This window comes from Schistocerca gregaria, chromosome 2, assembly GCF_023897955.1.
Source record: "Schistocerca gregaria isolate iqSchGreg1 chromosome 2, iqSchGreg1.2, whole genome shotgun sequence".
Classification (NCBI taxonomy): Eukaryota; Metazoa; Arthropoda; class Insecta; order Orthoptera; family Acrididae; genus Schistocerca; species Schistocerca gregaria.
This window is the reverse complement of record NC_064921.1, coordinates 91650911-91673534: the sequence shown is the minus strand read 5'-3', so window position 1 is coordinate 91673534 and position 22624 is coordinate 91650911.

The following is a 22624-nucleotide window of genomic DNA, read 5'->3' as shown; positions in this document are numbered from 1 at the left end:
TCAAAGTTAGTCATTGTTCCCATTTATTGAGGAAAAATAAAGTTAATACCAAAATACCGTACTCTTGTAAGATTTCAAGTGATATGGAATAGTGTCAAAAATTGCAGGATAGCTACAAAAAACTTACACTTTAAAAACGTATACTAGAATAGCATGAAGAGGTTACCAGATAAAAAAAAAATTGTTGCTTAAGAATTATAATGTACATATTTTAAATGAACTAAATGAAGTTAGTTTAGATATAGTACATCAGTACAGACTGTTAAGATATGCTGAGACTGCAGCATAATGAATTACAAGGTGAAGAGAAAATACCGCAATTGGCGGGGGGCGTGCGATTCCTCATCCCAACAGATTTAATACAAATGCGATATACAAAAGGAAGCTCTGGCAACGATGTAACTGCGAGCAGCGTCGCCAAGAACAGTTAGGAAGAACTCTGCAAGATGGTCCGAGCTGTTCAAATACTGTTCGCATCATGTAAGAAGGCGGCCCAATTTTCAGCCGCTCTGTGCATCCCCATAGACTAGCTACTGGCGGCCAATAATATTCATTCTTTTTCCGAGCGGTTAGCAGAGAGTTACAGCTAGAGAGCGAGAATCTCGCTCCTACATGTTGCACTGTTGCCACACTTCGCGACAACCGTATTATTCATTCAACTATCAATTTTTTTGTTTCCTTTTTTTCTTGCAGCAGTGTGGCTGTGAATGTGTATCTTGTAAATTTTTAAGTGCGATTTAAAAAAAAGTCAGGTGACGGCAATAAATAAGAGAGAATACAATACATTTATCGGTATACATGTTCCATATTAATCTTTATTTATATACAATAGAGAAGTTGTTGTGGACATACGAGGGTGCGTTTCTTTTTTCTTTTTGTTAGTGTTTGTAATTTTTTTCTTTTTACTTCTTTAAATATTTGAATCTTTCATTTTTTCTCAATTTTATAAAATGTTCAAATTTCATATTTTTATTCTTAAAAGTTTTATTCTTGCTTGTCTATTCACTTTTTCTTTGTATTATATGTAAGTTTTGTTAGACTAAATGTTCTTTTTGCAGTAATTTGATTTAATTATCAAATGATTTTGGATTCAGCAATTGATTTAGTATCGCCATAATTCGTGCCAGCAGCCGCAGTTATACGATTGGTACAAGTGAATATTATTGGTTAAGACAGTTGTTTATATTATTAGGGTTAAAATATAAATTTTTAAGGTGAAATGTTAAAATTTATTTGTAGCTCTTTTTATGAATCTGTGAAATTTAAATAATAAACTAAGATTAGATACCCTATTATTTTAAATGTTAATTATATTTACCAGGGTACTATTAGTTAAGGTCTTTAAACCCAAAGTATTTGGCGGTATCTCATTCCATTCAGAGGAACCTACCCCATGATTGATAATATACGTTTTAATCTACTTGAATTATTTGTTTGTATATCTCCATTATCAGAGAATCTTTTTAGAGATATAATTCTCAAGATTTATAATGATAAAATATTTCAGGTCAAGGTGCAGCTTATAGTTAAGAGGAGGTGGCTTACAATAGATTTTTGTTTATAACGGATTTGATGGTGAAGTACTGTTAATGAACGTGGATTTGATAGTAATTTAATTTATTTAATTTAACTGATATTGGCTCTCAAGTGTGTACACATGGCCCGTCGCTCTCATTATTGATTATTCTATTTTATTATTTTAAAGTAGCTTCATTTTAGATGAGATAAGTTGTAACATAGTAGATGTACTCGAAAGTGTATCTAGGAAGAGGTTCAAGATATAACCTATTAGTAAAGTGTTTCACTTACACTGAAAATTTTTCTGTACAAATCAGTATGTCTTGATTATTTATTTTTTGTTTATTTAATTATATAATATAAATAATTTTACTGAATTTTGTATTAGTATATTTTATAGAATTGATGTATAGTACACATCTGCCGATATTTTTTGAGGTGCAACAGTAATTACTAATTTATTATCAGCAATTCTATATTTAGGAACAGATTTAGTTCAATGAGTGTGAGTAGGGTTTGCTGTTGATAACGCAACATTAAATCGATTTTTTACATTCCATTTTGTATTACCATTTATTATTGCTGCTATAGCAGCAATTCATTTATTCTTTCTTCACCAAACAGGGTCTAATAACCCTTTAGGTCTAAATGGAGATATTGAAAAAATTCTATTTCATCCATACTTTACTTTCAAGGATTGTATTACATTTGTATTAATAACATCATTATTAATTATACTTTCCTTAATTAATCTTTACCTACTAGGAGATCCAGACAATTTTGTACCTGCTAACCTACTAGTAACACCAGTTCATATTCAACCAGAATGATATTTCTTATTTGCATATGAAATTCTACGGTCAATTCCTAATAAGTTAGGAGGTGTTATTGAATTATTCTTATCAATTAGAATCTTAATAATTTTACCATTTTATAATAAAAGACCATTCCGAGGTATACAATTCTATCCTATTAATCAGATTTTATTCTGAATTATGGTAGTTGTTGTATGCTTATTAACATGAATTGGTAAACGACCTGTTGAAGAACCTTATATCATAACGGAACAAATCTTAACAATTATCTACTTTACGTACTTCTTGAGATCAGCTAATTAAGGAATAATAAGTTAATTAGCTTAGAAAAAGCATATGTTCTGAAAACATAAAACTAGAAGTTTAACTCTTCTATTAACTTTTCTTTAAAAATTTCACTAAATAAATGAGATAAATAAAATCTTTAAACGAACAAAGAAAATAAAAAATTCAAAGATAAAGTTAGAAAACTTTTTCAAGCTAAGTATATTAATTTATCATAATGGAACCGTGGTAATGTACCCCGAACTCAAATAAAACCTAAGGTTATAATAGCAACCTTAATAAAAATATAAAAGAATAAAAATCACCAGCTAAAATAATTAAATCTAATAATATTCTTATAAAAACAATTCTAGTATACCTGCACCATATTCAGTATTAAACCCTGAAACTAACTCAGACTCACCCTCAGCAAAGTCAAAAGGAGTATGATTAGTTTCAACTAAAGAAGAAGCAAAACAAGCTAAAGGTAAAGGAAAAGAAATAATAATAAATCAACAATAGAGCTGATAATTTATAAAATCAAACATATTAAAACTACCAATTAAAATAATTAGAGATAATAAATTAAAGCCAAACTAACTTCATACGAAATTGTTTGAGCAACAGAACGAAGAGTACATAATAAGGAATAATTTGAATTAGAAGATCAACTAGCAATCCTAACGGTATAAACACCTAATCTAGTGCAACATAAAAAAATAAAAATCCATAAGAAAAAGAACATATATAAGTTAAGTAAGGAAAAATTACTCAAACAGCCAAAGAAATTATTAAATTAAAAACAGGAGAAAAATAATAAAGTAAGTAATTATATATAATAGGAATTGGCTGCTCCTTACAAGTTAACTTAATAGCATCACTAAAAGGTTGTGGGATTCCTACAAATTCTACCTTATTTGGACCCTTTTGAATCTGAATATAACCTAAAACCTTACACTCTAATAAAGTTAAAAAAGCAACACTAATTAAAACACAAATAACTAATAAAAGTATCAATACTATTTGTACAAAAAATCTACATAAATTAATTCTAAATTCAACACATTAATCTGTGAAAATAGTAACTCAATTAATATTAATCAATATAATAAAAAATGTTGCAACTATATGGTCCTTTCGTACTAGTATGGATTAATAGTCTTAGGATAGAATTAATAGTCTTAGGATAGAATTACTAAGAATAGAATTACTGTACCAATTATTCAGGTGTCTATGTATATATAAGATCCATAGTAAATGTCCCATACTACATGCAAATAAATACAAATAAAAATATAGAGGCTCCATTTGCATGTAAAGTTCGAATAATTCAACCATTATTTACGTCTCGGCAGATGTATACTACACAACTAAATGCTATTTCAATATTTGATGTATAGTGTATAGCTAAAAATAGTCCAGTTACGATTTGAACTACCAAACATAATCCTAGCAGGGTCCCAAAATTTCATCAAAATGAAATATTTGTTGGTCCAGGTAAATCAACTAAAGAGATATTAATAATTTTAATTAAAGGATGTCTTCATCAAAAGGGTTTATTCATTAGTGAATTATCTTATTTTATGAATAGGTCCCTGATTAATATTAGTGATTTTAACAACTGCTAATAGTGCTAAAAAAATTATTTTTATTGTAATAATGAATGTTGGTCTATTATATAATTTTTCTAAAGATATTGTTATTTCTTGATAATTAATTGAATTATCAATATTTATAGTTTCAGTATTTTTGAAAAAATCTGTAAATATTGTTATATCTAGAATAATCAGTGTTGATATAATAAATACTCATATTGTTAAGGTAATGATTATGGTAATTGGTTTAGGTTGATACATTTCGTTTGATGCAATTCTAGTAATATAAATAAATAGAACTAATATATAACCAAGAAACGATAAAAATAAAGTATATGATAATCAATGTCTTTCCATTATTGTTCCTGTTATTATTCCAACTAAAAAAAGTTTGAAGGATAATATAAACCATTTTGATATTGGGGGTCTTAATTTAATATAATTAATATTCATTACATTTGATAGTGATATAATTATTATTTAATCATTCTAGAGGTTAGTTTATTTAAAATATTGGTTTTGGGGACCAATAATGGAAGCTTTTCCACCTCTGAAGTTTTAAAAGCGGGGGCTAGACTAATTTCCGGTTTACAAGGCTGGCGTTTTTTTTTAAACTATTAAAACTAATGTTTATATTCTGTCTTTACTTCTTTGTTGGCTTATTTTGCTGATGTTTATGTTCTTTCTTCTAAATGTAAACAGTTATTAATGGTTCTTCTGAGATTAGAATATATTGTTCTTTCTTTATTTATATTAAATATTGTTTTTCTTATTGAGTTTCATTATGATTATTTTTTCCTGTTATTTTTTTCTGTTTGTGAGGGTGCTTTAGGCCTTTCTATTTTAGTTTCAATAATTCGTTCTCATGGTAATGATTTTTTTAATTCTTTTAGTTTATCTTTATGCTAAAGTATTTATTTATAACTATTTTTTGATCCATCTTTGTTTGCTGAATAATTGTTGATGGTTGGTTCATTCTTTAATGTTTCTGTCGAGTTTTGTTTTTATAATTTGAGTTTATTCATATGCAGATTTGAATATAATTAGATATTAGTTTGGAATTGATTATTTTTCTTTTAGTTTGATTTTGCTTAGATTTCGAATTTGTTCTGTAATAATTACTGCTAGAGGTTCAGTCTATTTAAGTTCTCATCATTCAATTTTTTTTGTTTTTGTGGTTTTAATTTTAATAATTATGCTTTATTGTTCATTTGCTAGATTAAGTCTTCATTCTTTTTATATTTTTTTTGAGGCTAGGTTACTTCCTACTTTACTTTTCATTTTGAGCTGAGGTTATCAACCTGAACGTTGACAGGCTGTTGTTTATTTAATTTTTTATACTTTGGTTGCTAGATTACCTTTATTATTGGATTTATTTAAGGTTTATGATTTTTCTGATACTTTATATTTCCCTTTATTGGTTGATTTTGATTCCTATTATTTTATGTATTTATAATTTTGGCTTTTTTTAGTTAAGATGCCAATATTTTTAGTTCATCTATGGCTTCCTAAGGCTCATGTAGAGGCCCCTATTTAAGGTAGAATGATTCTTGCTGGTGTTTTATTGAAGTTAGGTCGTTATGGTATTTATCGTGTTATAAAGTTTATTTCCCATTTGGGTTTAAAGTTTAATTATTTTTGATTATCTTTAGGTTTGTCTGGTGGGGTTTTGTTAGATTTATTTGTTTTCGCCAGGTTGGTTTAAAGTCTTTAATTGCATATTCTTCTGTTGCTTATATAAGAATGTTTATTGGGGGATTGATAACTATAAATTGGTGAGGTTGTGTAGGTTCTCTTTTTTTAATTGTTGGTCATGGTTTATGTTCTTCTGGATTATTTTGTTTATCTAATATTATTTATGAACGTTTAGGTAGACGAAGATTATTTATTAACAAGGGCATAATTAACTTGATACCAAGAATGGCCTTATGGTGATTTCTTTTTAGATCATCAAATATATCTGCTCCTTCCTCATTAAATTTGGTAGGTGAAATTAGATTATTAAATAGAATTATATCTTGATCTTCATTTAGATTTTTTGCTATAATTTGTTTATCTTTTTTTAGAGCTGTTTATACTTTATATATGTATTCCTATTCTCAGCATGGTAATAATTTTTCTGGTGTTTATACTTGTTCTCTTGGTTATTTTGGTGAATATCATCTTTTACTTTTACATTGATTGCCTTTAAATACTCTTTGTTTAAAGGGTGAATATTTCTTTGTTTACGTTGCTTAAGTACTTTAATTAAAAATATTGTTTTGTGGAATCAATGATATGAAGTTTTTCATCTTTGGCCATGAATTTATTTTCTATTTGTTCTTTGAGTTTTTTTCTTTATTCTTTTCTAGAACTATAATTTTTATTTTAGGTGTTTATTATTTAATAATTGATTATAGAGTTTTTGTTGAGTGAGAGCTTTTTAATTTAAATGGTTCTATGGTTGTTATGACCTTAATTTTGGATTGAATGTCTCTCATTTTTATGTCTTTTGTTATGTATATTTCTTCTTTGGTTATTTATTATAGAGAGGATTATATGCCTGGCGAAAGGAATATAAATCGTTTTATCATTATTGTTTTAATATTTATCCTTTCTATAGGTTTTTTAATTATTAGTCCTAATTTGATTAGAATTTTGTTAGGGTGAGATTATTTGGGTTTAGTTTCTTATTGTTTAATTATTTACTACCAAAAAGTAAAATCTTATAGTGCAGGTATATTAACTGCACTTTCTAATCGTATTGGTGATGTTGCTATTTTAATTTCTATTGCTTGAATATTAAATTTTGGTGGTTGAAATTATATTTATTATTATGATTTTATTTCTAATTCTTTTGGAATAAAGCTTATTACTATATTAATTGTTTTGGCAGCTATAACTAAAAGAGCTCAGATTCCTTTTTCTTCTTGACTTCCTGCTGCTATAGCTGCTCCTACTCCTGTTTCTGCTTTGGTTCCTTCTTCTACTCTTTTTACTGCTGGTGATTATTTATTAATTCGTTTCACACCAATATTAGATACTTATAATTGTGGTTGATTTTTACTTTTAATTGGTTGTATAACTATAGTTATGGCTGGATAACTATAAATTTATTTAGTTCAAAGAAGTGACCTAGGGACTGTATGAACTATATCCCATATAAAGATTCACGATACAAGAGAGGGAGGTATTTCAACAAACTATTACCTTGATGAAATATGGGTCAATTAGAATCATTCCAAGAAGATCTGCTGGAAAATGAGTGATGATATTAGCGGTTTTTAAGTTCTCATAAGGATAAGCTTTCAGATAATTTCTTGTGGTTTTATTTCTTAGAATAAACATGTATTTACGTGCAATAAAATCAGCAGTCATTACCATTCGGCAATGAACGCTGTCGGTTTCATAACGTGATTCACAATTCTTGTCATATCTTGCTTCAAAGTCGGTCATTGCCAGTTATAGTTCAACTCTTAAAAAAAATCAAATGAAACATCAGAAAAACGGATGTTTTCCCTGGCTTAAAAATAAAAATATTGAGCTCCGCATAAATCAGACTCATGTCGGTCTCCTGAAGCTTGTTAATTTATACTGTAGTAATCACGTGACAGAATGTACAAAGCTGACATCTTTGCACATGAATGGAATCACACAGTTTTTTGTTCACCCACCTGTTACTGTCGTTGTAGCCCCATGGAATTAATTTGGGCAAAGGGTTTTAAGGCTATGTGGAAGAAAAAAACATTCAAGATAACATACAGTGAATCGCTTGTGCATGAAGCAATATACAATGAAGCCAACAGACAACATCCCATCTGTAGCGTGAGCACAGACTGTGTGGCACGCTGAAAAGCTTCAGAATGAAGAATTTGACAGGGAAGTGATGATGGATGTAAGCCTTGAACCTATCATCATAAATTTAAAATCAGATTGTTCAGAAACAGACTCAAATAGAAGTGACGATGGTATTACAGTGTAGACTTTCGAACAAACTAATAATATTTCTTAGTTTTAAAGGCTTGTGATTTAAAAAATGTGTTTGTCACCATATCAGTTGCATACATAAAATGAGAACTTCCTAGCCTTTTTGATTAGGATATGGTATCCTTTTAATTATGCAGACTATAATTTTCAACACATTGCCCAAGGAGAAGTTAAGCTTCTCCCACCATGTTGTAAATCTCTCTCATTTTCAAGCCACGAACTGGATAAGGCCTTAGAATATCAGTAACTGTTACTTGTCGAGATATCAGTGGTTTTCGATGTTGTAGGTCAGATTCCCTGAAGTTTGCTTGTTCAATGGATTATAAATGTGGTACCTCACTGTAATATCAAGCATGTTAGTTTATACTCATAATGGCCGTTAACAACGAAAAGTATGATAACTTACTGACCAATTTTATGATAGTCTTTTAAATTAGTCTTTTCTATCGCTAATTCTTTTTTACACGCAGTGATTACACTTAACTATCGTCAAACACACGCACATGCACACACCTTACACTTTTATAAAAATTTTATTGAGCAGAAGCAATTGTCAAGCAGATATAATGATTCCAGTTCGAACTTGAAGTTAATTTTGTACTGTATTAAATTTTTACATATAATGCAGTTCAAATCGCAATGAATTGCAATTATTGCAAGCAGTTTCAATGTCATTTTAAGAAATTGTACTTCACGTCTTCACAAAGCTGTGTCAGCTCTTCTCACCTCCCGACGTCACGCAGAGTAAATCTGTGGAGCAGTGGACATGAATTAATGACGTGAAGAATATTTATCGCATGACCACTGGTCGAAATTGGTTTTAATATTTATTATTCCCTCATAAATTTGAACGTATAATACAATGTACCATATGCAAACGAGCCTGACTGTTATCCGCACCAGTGCAGTTTGGCAACGTGGACTTTGTTTGCCACTCTCTGCTGCTGCGCATGTGCAGTTTTCATCCCCCCACCCTTCCTTTCTGCTCCACCTCCATGCACGGAAGTGCCATCCTAGGTGATGTGGGCTTTAGCTTAATGAGATGAGGCAGTGTCATGGGGAACAGATATGCAAACTTTCCGATGTTCAAGTCATGTTCACCCCTAACTTTCTTTTCAGTTAAAACATCAAATTGTATCCAATTTACACCTCCACAGTGCGGTATCTGGTGTTCTTCTTTCTTGGTTTATTCATCTGTAGAACTACATACATAGGATGGATGTCGTCAAATGTTTGTACAATATTTCTTATTCATATAAACACAGTATTTTAGTTACTTCTACTTTTCTAATCATATTACAAAATTGTTACATAGTGCAATGTTTATGAACATTAATTTACAATCTATAATTATTGTAAATATTCATTTACAATGTGGTAGCAATTACTTAGTAAATATTTTTTTCGGCTTTATCTGCAGCTGTGGGGATCATTTGAATCCTTTATTTCTTGTGGCAGTCTGTTACACAATTTTATTCTATAGCATAATATATTATTTTGAGTCTTTGATTTCTTTCTTCTGTTTAGATGCAAATATTGTCTGGATTTTATTCCATGGTCATGTATTGTGCTGTTTGTGGTGTACAGATTAAGATTTTTTTTCTTATATACATGAGGTTTTGATAGATGTATTCACACATAACTGTCAGAATATCGAGCTTTTTGAATAAATCTTTACAGTATGCACTGTTACAGCTATCTGTTACTATTCGTACAGTTCTGTTGTTTATCTTGAAAATAGTCTGTGTGTTCCCAGCACTTATTCCCCGAAACATTAGCCCATAACTGAGGATTGAACGCATATATCTAAAGTAGGCTACTTTGAGTCATGAAATTCTACACACAGGAGCAAGGATTCGCAGGGCATAACATGCTGAGGATAGTTTCTTTGTCAAAATTCTCACATATTCTGTCCATTTCAACTGACAATCTACATTCATCCCCAAGAATTTGGTATCAGTTACACAATCTAGTGCATCATTATTTACTTTTAATATAGTACCACTGTGTTTTTCTGTTTAGTCAGAAGTATAAATTGTATTTTTCGTATTTAAAGTCACTTTGTTCATTAATGACCAGTCTCTGAGAACTTCATTTACCTTTTCTGCTAACTGAGTTCAATTTTTGTCCATTATCACTATGGTGCTGTCATTGGCAAATAGTATTTTTCCTCCATACCTGCTGGCCGGAGTGACCAAGCGTTTCTAGGTGCTACAGTCTGGAACCGTGTGACCGCTACAGTCGCAGGTTCGAATCCTGCCTCTGGCATGGATGTGTGTGATGTCCTTAGGTTAGTTAGGTTTAAGTAGTTCTAAGTTCTATAGGACTGATGACCACAGAAATTAAGTCCCATAATGCTCAGAGACATTTGAACCAGCCAACCTCCATACCTGACACTCTGTGGGCAGTAATTTATATGTATAAGGAAGAGAACTGGACCCAATACACTTCCCTGGGAGGCTTCTATATTAGTATATTTCAAACCTGATAAGTGTTTTACTACTAGTCTTTTAAAAATTGAGATTTCAACTTTTTGTGGCCGGTTTTTCAAATATGACTTAAACCAATTCTGTGCCGTACCCCTTATTCATAATATTTCTAATTTGTACAGTAAAATTCTGTCGTCAACTGTATTGAAGGACTTTGATAGACCCAAGAAAATGCCTGTTGCATTCTCCCTCTTATCTAGTGCTTCAAGTACAACTTTGGTGAACTGTGCTGGCTGACTGTGTACTTCTTGTGGGCCTGAAACCAAATTGTTCATTGCATAGAAGGTTGTATTTATTCAAGTACTTCATTAGTCTTTTTTCATTATGGTTTCTATTGTTTTGAAAATGCAAAATAATAATGAAATTGGTCCATGGTTTTCTACATTTTCTGGATCACCATTTTGTAGTAGTGGTATTACTTTTGCTTGTTTCAGATATGCAGGAAAGCAGTCAGATCTGAAAAATTCATTAATTTTTATTGTTAAGGGATTTTTATATGATTTATAGATTTTTAAGGACGCTTACTGGGGTCTCATCTAAATCTGTGGATTTTTTTATTGTTTTATTGTTTTATTACCAGTGCCACCTCTTTCTCTGATGTTGGAAGGATTACTGCTGGGTGTGGTGGCTGGTCCTAGTGGTGTAGAGCATATGTGTCTGGAAATTTCTCTTGCAGCTTCTTAGCAATATCGCTGAAATATTCATTCAAAAGTTTGCTAGTTCGTTTGGGTTGCTGATTTGAACATCTTTGTTTTTAATCTGTGTTTCCAGGTGTTTTTGTCCAACATTTACTGTCTCCTGTTTGGTTTTGTTACAGATTTCTTTGATTTTATTATCTGCCTTCATTAACATTTTACTGTTCCCAAGTTTTTTTGCAGCTACCAATATCTTTCTATAAGTTCTTCTGTAATTTTTATAAAATTCTGAAAAGGCTGGATCAGTCTGGTTATTTTTGATGGATGTGAGGTGTATAACGATTTTTAGGGGTTGTTTTACTCATCGTATCTGGCAATCTGTCGCAGCACACGTCCTGGAGACTGTTACTGTAACAAATAACTGTAAAGTTATTTATTTAATAATTAATCCTGTTTTCTGTTTCCACTGAACATTTATTATAATCTCAAATTAACTAAAAGCATCTTGACAAATCTGAAATAAGTTGTAACATACTCAAGGCCAACAAGCTTCATACTCTCTGTCTAAATAAACTCAAAGTTCTGACCTACACTGCCAACATGGCTGTAACTATTTATACTTTCTTAACAATCCCAACCAATGGTCGACATTGTTTAGATACTCTTTTGATTAATTAACAATTAATACTCTCATTCTAAATAAATGATACATTTCAATGATTACCTTGATTCTTATATATTAAACACAAGAATGAATTCTAGTCTCCATATTAATTGTAGTGTGGATAAACGCTTAGGTATCAAACGTTAACAATGCACTTGTTATATTTACTAATCACACAAGATTCATATCATATACTGTGAAATGTTCCTACCAATTAACAGACTTCTACATATTAGTGTAATTAAGATTCCATAATTGTTTTCTTTATAACTTTTTCACAAGTACATATTTCCATACACCTCTATGTTAGAAATTACTGTTTATGGTTAAAATTTACGTGTTTAAATAGGTTTTGATTAGATTGTTATGTTTCAGGTGCGTTAGAGTTTCAGGCGATGTTTTGATATCTCTGGTACCCATATACTTTTTTGAAGTTCCAATGGAATGCAATGTTTCGGGGAATGCTTCCTCAAAATTATAGTGTCAATATTGTCATGAAATTATTACATATTTTGTTTACATTTGTGTCTGCGTACACTTCCTCCCATATTTCATATTATAGTTGGAATGTGAACTGACATAGGTTTGGTTCTGAGAAGACCCTTCTGTATGCACTCAGTTTAGCAGACTTTTCTGCATAAGTATTTGCTCTGAATATCTGCCTGAGATGATCTTATAGGCCTAGATTTTTAACAAGTAACCTGGAGTGCTTTCGTTCTATGTCTGTTCCCACATGGTCTGTTACAGAGGAAGATTGTTCAGTCATTCTAGATGGACAGTTTACGAGTGATGTTAAGCTGTAGCTGCAGAAGAATTTCAAGTATGTACTACTGAAATCATCTGATTTCATTGTGTTCATATTTAAGTTCCCATATATGAGAATGTTAATTTTTGGACTCAATACCTTTGCAAGCCCTGATTGAGTTTTAAGGAAAAAATGTCTATTTTCTATTACTATTACCTTTCTTTAAACATTAAGACATAACTTGCATAAATGACAACTTCGTTTCATCCTTGATGCAAATAAAGCCAACAGAAAATAACAGTGGATACAGTAACATAGTCCATATCTAATAAGGTACAAAAAAACACACACACACACACACACACAATAAGTACGCTACACTAGATTTTCCATTCTGCTGTGTACAATAATTCCGCCCTGTATGTTTCACATCCACGCTTATCATCATAGAGCAACATTCACTTTAGAGAAAATGTTCAAAGCGGCCACCTTTCATTTGCAGACACTTCGCCACTGGCTGAATCACACTTTGCTGGATCCTATGCAACAAACCTGCATCCATCATTGTCAAAGCAGCGTGCACATGAGCTATTAGGTCATGTACATCCATGGGTGGGGTACTATAAATTTGTTCTGTTAAGAATCTCCACAATTAAAATGCTAGTGTATAAAGCTCCAGGGAACTTGGAGGGCAAAACATTGGACATCCATGACCAATCCATGTCCTGGAAACTCTTCATTAAAATAGTTACGTGTATTCATTGGAAAGTGTCAAGGTGCACTACCATATTGAAATCATAACTGTCACTGAACACGAAGTGGAACGTTTTCTAATGTGTCAGGCAACATATTGCAAAAAAACGTATGATGCATGGGTGCATTAAACTTGTCTGGACATAGATAAGTGTCCAAGAGCACTCTTTCCACAATTGCAGCCCACAGGTTTATGCCAAATAGTGCCTGAAAGCCACATTCACAGGTGACATGTGGCTCGTGTTCTGACCAATAATTGATGTAGGTTCGTCAGTTCATGTCATGTTATTTGTAAATTGTTCAATATCTTCCACTTGGTGAATAAGCCCTTCATAAAACTGTACCCATCAAATGTAGTCTTCAGGCCACTGGTGTTGAGTTAACATGTAATAGTATGAATGCAGTTCCTCATTCTACAAAACTTCAGCAATAGGGCTTTGAGATATATGGAACTGCAATGCAATATTATGGATACTTCACCAAGCTGATTGATAAACAGTGTCAAGAATCACGTCCTCTGCTGGTGGAATACGGCTAGTCTTTGGACGACCTCTGCACATTACTTATGAATGGAGATGACCATTTTCCTGAATATGTCACTTCAGGCAAAGAGAAAAATTCTATTGGGATAGTGCCTTTGAGGATACCATGCAGCGTACAGACAAGCAGTAGCAGCAGCAGCTTGGCTATCAGATGCACCCAGCACCAAAAGCGTATTGTCATATTGTTTGTGTACTTCCGCAGGAAGCCACCCAAAGTGAACTTGACAGGGTTAGTTATGATTGTGTACTGTGAGGTTAATAGACACATGCATTCAGTTCAATGGCTCCCACTGTCATATGACAGGCTCCTGCATGTGAGAACATGATGTCCTACTTTTAAACTGATACTACGTGAAGACTTTGACAGAGCACTGAAAAACCTAAGATGAAACAAGGCCCTGGGAGTAGACAACGTTCCATTAGAACTACTGACACCCTTGGGAGAGCCAGGCCTAACAAAACTCTATCATCTAGTGAGCATGATGTATGAGACAGGTGAAATACCCTCGGACTACAAGAAAAATATAATAATTTCAATCCCAAACAAAGCAGGTGTTGACAGATGTGAAAATTACCGAACTATCAGTTTAATAAGTCATGGCTTTAATATTCTAACATGAATTCTTTACAGACGAATGGAAAAACTGGTAGAAACCGACCTCAGGGAAGATCAGTTTGGATTCTGTAGAAATGTTGGAACACGTGAGGCAGTACTGCCCCATGACTTATCTTAGAAAGTAGATTAAGGAGAGGCAAACCTACGTTTCTAGCATTTGTAGACTTAAAGAAAGCTTTTGACAATGTAGACTGGAATACTCTTTCAAATTCTGAAGGTGGCAGGGATAAAACACAGGGAGCAAAATGCTATTTACAATTTGTACAAAAACTAGATGGCAGTTATAAGAGTCGAGGGACATGAAACGGAAGCAGTGGTTGGGAAGGGAGTGACACAGGGTTGTAGCCAATCCCCAATGTTATTCAATCTGTATATTGACCAAGCAGTAAAGGAATCAAAAGAAAAATTAGGAATAGGAATTAAAATCCATGGAGAAGAAATAAAAACTTTGAGGTTCGCCGATGACATTGTAATTCTACCAGAGACAGCAAAGGACTTTGAAGAGCAGTTGAAAGGAATGGATAGTGTCTTGAATGGAGGATATAAGACGAACATCAACAAAAGCAAAACGAGGATAATGGAATGTAGTCGAATTAAATTGGGTGATGTTGTGGGAATTAGATTAGGAAATGAGACACTCAACATAGTAAATCAGTTTTCCTGTTGGTGGAGCAAAATAACTGATGATGGTCGAAGTAGAGAGGACATAAAATGTAGACTGGCAATGGCAAGGAAAGCATTTCTGAAGAAGATAAATTTGTGAACATCGAGTATAGATTTAAGTGTCAGGAAGTCGTTTCTGAAAGTATTTGTATGGAGTGTAGCCATGTATGGAAGTGAAACATGGACGATAAATAGTTTAGACAAGAAGGGAACAGAAGCTTTCGAAATGTGGTGCTACAGAAGAATGCTAAAGATTATATGGGTAGGTCACATAACTAATGAGGAGGTATTGAACAGAATTGGAGAGAAGAGAAATTTGTGGCACAACTCGACTAGAAGAAGGGATCGGTTGGTAGGGTATATTCTGAGGCATCAAGTGATCACAAATTTAGCATTGGAGGGCAGCGTGGAGGGTAAAAATCGTAGAGGGAGACGAAGAGATGACTACAGCAAACAATTCAGAAGGATGTACGTTGCAGTAGGTACTGGGAGATGAATAAGTGTAGACAGGATAGAGTAGCATGGAGAGCTGCATCAAACCAGTCTCTGGACTGAAGACAACAACAACAACAACAACAACAACAACAACAACAACGCTTTTAAACGATGAGAACTAGGGGATGGACATCTAAAAGTGAAGTAGGATCTAATGTGGATTTGAACCGTACCCCATGCTGGATGTGGGTTTGATATCCTAGCAGTCTACTCAGTGAGCTACAATGGTTTCCTACGGTAGTGTTTAATGATATGCATTCCTCTGTACATTCCAATATAGTGCACAATGTGACAGTGTTGCCAGATCCCCATTTCATACATGTATATTCAAAATACACCCAACCTGATTTTGCATGATAAACTTTTGTCATGAGTGTAGATAAGGAACTGCATACCAACCTCCAAGTGCGGAAGTTTTTCTTCGCTTTTATAGTGATAATTCAAAATTTATGTGAGAATAGGACATGAACTAATAGCTCTCTTTATTGTATGAACAAAATGACGCCTTCTACTGACTTACATGAGAAACCTACTTGCTGGTAAATCAGTTATTTATGATGAAAAGCAAATGTTTATAAATATGTACATTGTTTTATTTATTCTTGACTATCGAAATTTACACTAAGAGTGAAAAGAGAAAATCATGTACTGCAGCACATATCAGTAAACACATTCTTATAGTTGAGGTCTGTCAGGAAAGCTACACTATTCTGTTCAGCGTAATAATACAAGAATCCTGATGGAATACTGATGCCGTTTCTTATGTGTGACAGTAGTTGCTATTCAGTCATGCTATGATCATAAACAGTACAGCGTACAAGATGGTAAAGGAGTTGACTGAAATATAGTGTTTACCATAGGAAATAAAAGTTACACACTGGCGAAAACATCACAGCACCAAAATTAATTAATGTAGAGTAATGACATTTTGGTAATAGATTTGTCTAGGTAACAAACTTAAGTGATTTACATTGCAAGTTTGTAGGTTACTGTAAGTGCAAGATAAGCCGTTGTAAACGTGAAATGCTAGTACATTAGTAACAGTGTGATTGCCAGAAAGTTGATTGCAAACAGGCAAAGATTCATGACTTGTGTTGTACAGGTGCTCGATGTTAAGTTTGTGGGACTGAGTTCCATGCCTGATGCTCTTGGCCAGTCAATGCATGAGCAGTTAATGCTGTCTGTGGATGATTATGGAGTAATCGTTGGATGTCGGGTCATATGTGCTCGACTGGAGACAGATCTGGTGATCGAGCAGGCCAAGGCAACATGTCGACAATCTCTAGAGAATGATGGATTACATCAGCGGTATGTGGGCGAGCGTTAATGTTGTTAATGAATAGCAGCTTAACAGGTCAAATCACCAGATCGACATACAAGTTGGTAATGTCTGTGTTGGATAACCGTAAGTGTGTTCCTGCTGTCATACAAAATCGCGCCCCAGACTATAACTCCAGGTGTAGGTCAAGTGAGTTTAGAATGCAGACAGGCTGGGTGCAACCCTTCAACCGGCTTCCTTCTAATCAACACACGGCCATCACTGGAATTGAGGCAGAACCAGTTTTCATCAGAAAACAAAACAGGTCTCCACCTTGCGCTTAAATTAGCTCCCGCCTGTTGCACCTGATTGGTCAATACGAGGATGACAAATGCGGGTTGTGTATAGTAGTGGGGCAAAGCTGAAGATAGGACAGCCTGCATTGTTGAAAAATTTATTCAAGATGGCGGATGTCCCATACCATCATGGTAGTTGTGGCAACATGCCATTGTTGACTTCACCATCCCAACTCCTCCCCCTCTGCCACTTATGTCCCCTCCCATACTTCTCCCCCCTCTTTCACTTGGAAATTGGGGGAAGGAGGGCTCAGTCTGTGCTGAGGTGCTGGAGAGGAAGGATGTAAGGTAGTGTCTTTACTTATTCATTTTCTTTATTTTTGAGGGTTTTGTCCCACTGCTGGATTGTAGTACAGATGTCTCCACACTCCACCAGCCCACGACTCTACTTTCTGCCATTCCTCCCCATCCCCACATGTGTGTATATGTTCATCTGAATGTTTGAAGACCGAATGCTCTCGTCCACAATACCATCAGCAGTGGGTGATCGAAACAGTCCTACAGCTGACCCCATCCATCCCAATTTTCCACTGCCCCCTGTCCCCACTTGTGAAATGGCGGGAAAAAGGCTGGAGTGTAAGACAGTGTCTTTATTTTTTGGTAGAAAATATGTTTAATTGACGAGATGTTGGTGTTGGACAGAAATGAGCTGAATAAGTGTAGTACCTGTAAGCATACAGCTGTGGACTGCGTCCTTAGCTTACTACATGAGGAATGGAAAAGTGTGATAAGGGATAAGCAAATAATGGTGATGTAGCAGGATGGAATGATTATGCACTTCACAAGTCATAGAGACTACTGCAAGTGATGGAACTGTTCAAGTTTTTTGAAACGACCAGTCGATCCATAGTGCAGGAGGCAACTTCGTTCTGCTCTACTACCCTTGACTGAGTGAACTGAATGTGCTCAGTTTGGTGTATGGAGATCAACTGAGAATCCTTGAAATGGGTTTGCTCCCCTTTTTGATCGAGAGTGAGTATATGTTCACCTTGATGTGTACTCTAGTTCACACTAGGACTCAAATTTGAAAGCGAAGAAGAACTGCCTCCTACCAGTCTACAAGTGTATAGCTGCTGAGGGACTTGTACACAAATACATGCTAAGAGGTGATAGGACACCAAACTATCACTGAAGTGTAGAAAGAGGAAATTGTACACATACATACATCCATGGTAAGAAGGGGCAGGACAGCAAACTATCTCTGGAGTGTAGAAAGAGTTGGCTGCTACCGATCTATAAGTGAAATACCTGTTCAGGAACTTGTACACAGATATGTGGTAAGAAGGGATAGGGCAGGAAACTGTCACTGAAGTGTAGGAAGGCCAAACACACTACGACAACTGATGGAAAATGCTTCACTCCTCTAACTACACATCGAAAACGCCGTGAAAAAAAACACCATTCATAAACAGTGGCTCATAATGCAACACATGTACTGGGAATTGAGGAAAGTCATTGTAATAACACAGATATCACAAAAACTGACCACAAAAGATCTCATCAGAAGAGAGTGATGGCAGTTGCACAATATTCATCTTGACATGTGGATACAGACTAACCAGCTTAGAACCAGTCATACCTCCACTCCTACCTCCCTTTCCTCCCTCTCTCAGCTCCTCATTTATTTATGGCGGTTTTATGGGCCCATTCTAGCCTGTCGCTGACGGTACACAAAGAGATCCAGGTGAAACTCTTTATAAATACACAAGTATTCTCCTTAGGTGGCTGCATTCCTTTGCCTGGGAAATTACAGTCTTACTCCCCCCCCCCCTCTCTCTCTCTGTCTCTCTGTCTCTCTCTCTCTCTCCCTAACTCTCAAGTGGTTACTTCATATTTGCCGGCCCCTCTCCCCCAACTTGAGAATCGGCACGAAAAACTCAATCTATGTTGAGCTGCAGGACTGGGAGGATCTCATAAGACGAAATGGGCGGTAAATTCAAGCAATATATTGTTTATTTATCTAAACATTAACTAATTAAAATGGTGAGAAATGCCGAGCTGTGGTTCTCTTTATTTGGGAAAATATCCCGCTCTTATTATGTCACCAGAAAAAGGGAGGAGCTGGCCCATTTGCGATATCAGAAATGGCTGGAAATAATCCATTTATACTACACTATCAAATTAATTGTTGAACAATTTATAGGAGTCAAATAGCTCATTTAAAATACTCACCAACACCTTACAATGATTCTTCTTCATAATAATACTTATATCAGGTCTTTACATTTGAGAATGACACACAAACATTTTGCAAATCAAGAAATTAAATTTCTGCCACAAATAGATCATAAAACTAAATATGTGTGGGGTCTAATATGAACTGACGTTTGTGGATGCAAGCACACTCTGACACCACAACGTTTCCACTAAATATATCTCGTAGAAAAAAAAAGCCTTCCAACTGCACCAACTTGTGCTCGCACAACACGAATGCTAGGGGCTGTGACCATGCTGGCAGTTCTGCGTCCGTCTCCAGGTATCCACACACTGGGCATACCAGACACTCAAGGGAGGGAGAGAGTATCACTGTGACTGTAACATCCAGATGTCAACTGAACAATTTACATGGGGGGGGGGGAGGTAGGGGAGTGGGAATTACAGTCTAGAGCAAACACACGACATGCTGATTCTTCTCAAACTTCCATAAAAACCGAGCAGGGCAGGGTAGTGGTTAGTACACTGTACTCACATTTGGGAGAACAATGATTCAAACCCATGTGTGGCCATCCTGTATTAGGTTTTCCATGATTTCCCTAAATCACTTAAGGCAAATTCCAGGATGGTTACTGCGAAAGGGAATGGCCACTTTTCTTCTCTAATCTTTCCAAATCAGAGCTTGTGCTCCTTTTCTAATGGCCGTGTTGTCGATGGGACGTTCAACATTAATATCCTCCTTTCCCACCCCACCCCCCTCCTCCATGTAAAAATCAGGGAATACATGAAACATGTGATGGTACAAAAGCCCGTTACTAGATGACTAGGTCTAGTATGCAAGAACTGCTTTGTGGAGAGTGAGCGCGCGACATGGTGTGCCATTCGCGGAAGCGCGTGGCGCGCTCGCGCGAGATTTGCAACATGTCGGCGGGATGGCTCCGCCTCAGGGCGGCCACGTGGCCCGCAGCTTGGGGCATTGTGTGAAAATTATTTAACTTACGGTGAAGAGCGATATGGCAGTGGATTGTGGTCAGCAATATGCACCTTCTGAAAGATCGATCTTTATTTTAAGTCACTGGACGCAAAAATTATAGTAACTTGAAAATTGTTTAATATCACGAATACTGAAAAATTAATAAAAATAGTAAATAACAACTTACAGGGATGAGTGAGCGCTCATTAAAAACCTCTCGTCATAGCGGATCGAGTGCCGTAGTCATATGTTAAGATTCATAAATAATTCAGCTCGTAAAGAGCAATCAAAAAAGTTTGGTGGGAAATTCTTTATAAAATTCAATAGAAGATTCATGACGTAAAGAACGGCACTATATAATATTTTGGGTGGCATCACACGTATTTTAAACTAGTTAAGTTATGCTACACACTTAACTTGCAATAGTTTTCATTGTTTGCAAATTATTATTAACATTTATCAAATGGTTAAAATGGCTCTGAGCACTATGGGACTTAACTTCTGAGGTCATGTTCCCTAGAACTACTTAAACCCATCTAACCCAAGGACATCACAAACACCCATGCCCGAGGCAGGATTCGAACCTGCGACCGTAGCGGTCGCGTGGTTCCAGACTGTAGCTCCTAGAACCGCTCGGCCACATCGGCCGGCTAACATTTGTCGACCATAATTAATTAATTACTATGGATACGAAGATTTTGAGCAGGGCAATGTGTAGATTGCTATATATTACGCCTAAAAACAATGCTATATGCAGTTCTATGTTAAAATGTCGCAGCACAGATGTAAACAAACAAATTTGCACTAAGTGGCGAAATTTTGCAAAAAAACTCAAACTTGATTTATGGGCGATAGAATAATCCTAGAAACTAATGTAACATAGTAAATAAGGTGTACTTTTTAGCGTGGTTCCGATGGTGTACTTATTTCTGTTGAGGGATGTATGTTTCAAAATTTGTAACCTTAACTGGTGAGATTGGTACTTGCATAGCTGGGGGAGGGGGGTAGACATCCGAACCTATATAACCAAGCGGCCATCTTGGCCAGCCAGAGGTCAGTCTTTGGTCTGTCGTTTGACGAGTGGGTGGCGAGCGAGCCCTATGTGTGGGTGTCCCATGTGGTCGTTTGAGTAAGAATTTTTCGCTCTGATTTATTTCGACAAAGAGTATTGTTTAATAGTGCAAGTGTGCAAGCGTATATTTGGTGAACTGGAAGTGCTACGATTATTTGTGTGGGTTCGAATTACGAGGTATACATCGGAATAAGTGAACATGTAGCGATCTGTGGTTTCGCGCTAAAACTGCTAGAACAAAGAGGACAGTGGGACTTGTTCTGTTCGAGTTGGTTGAGTAACTTTCGATTGTAGCAGTCTATATTACTGCTATTGGGGGCTCAGAGTCAAATTATTATTAAAGTAAAACTGTATACCGTCTAACCAGTGCTAATTTCATTGTGTGAAAGAAAAGGACGCCCCCAATTAACAGTGATGATAAAACTTAATTGAACTGTGCCATGAAAAGTGATTTCGCTATAATAATAGCCTAATTTTTGTTCCCTAGCACAAACTGTACTCATGTCCGAGATAATATTAACTCAAAAACTGTAACTAATGCGCAGGTGTGGGACAGTGTACTAATGCACCAAGTGCGGAAATTATCCCCTGAGACATATTTGTTAAGGAACATTTGTATATGCACATTCGTGGGAACTCTTCAACCGCACTTATTTTCCCGCCCCGTCGTAAACGCAAATGTTTGCTTCTGTCGCCTCTCAACAAGGATTCTGGCTACTTCGCTGTTCAGCCATCAAGAGGATTATGCGGTCCCTATTCCCAGAACTTGTCCCAGTGACTGTAGGCAACAGTCAACTAGCCAAAGCCTTTCTTTGTATTCACAGGTTGCATGAGGCTAAGCTTCTGGTCAATTTAAGCCTCGTGTCTACTCCTGCTGCTGGCTGTGGCACACTGCAAGGTAAGCGGGTGGGGTTTGGATGTATATTGCTAACTGCAACTCCAACACGACGTAGACTCTCCAGGCAATGTTCTTTTCGAGGAACACTATCGAGAAGTGACATTTCAAGCAGACTGCAGAAGGATTCTACAGCTGGCATCAGGACGATAAATA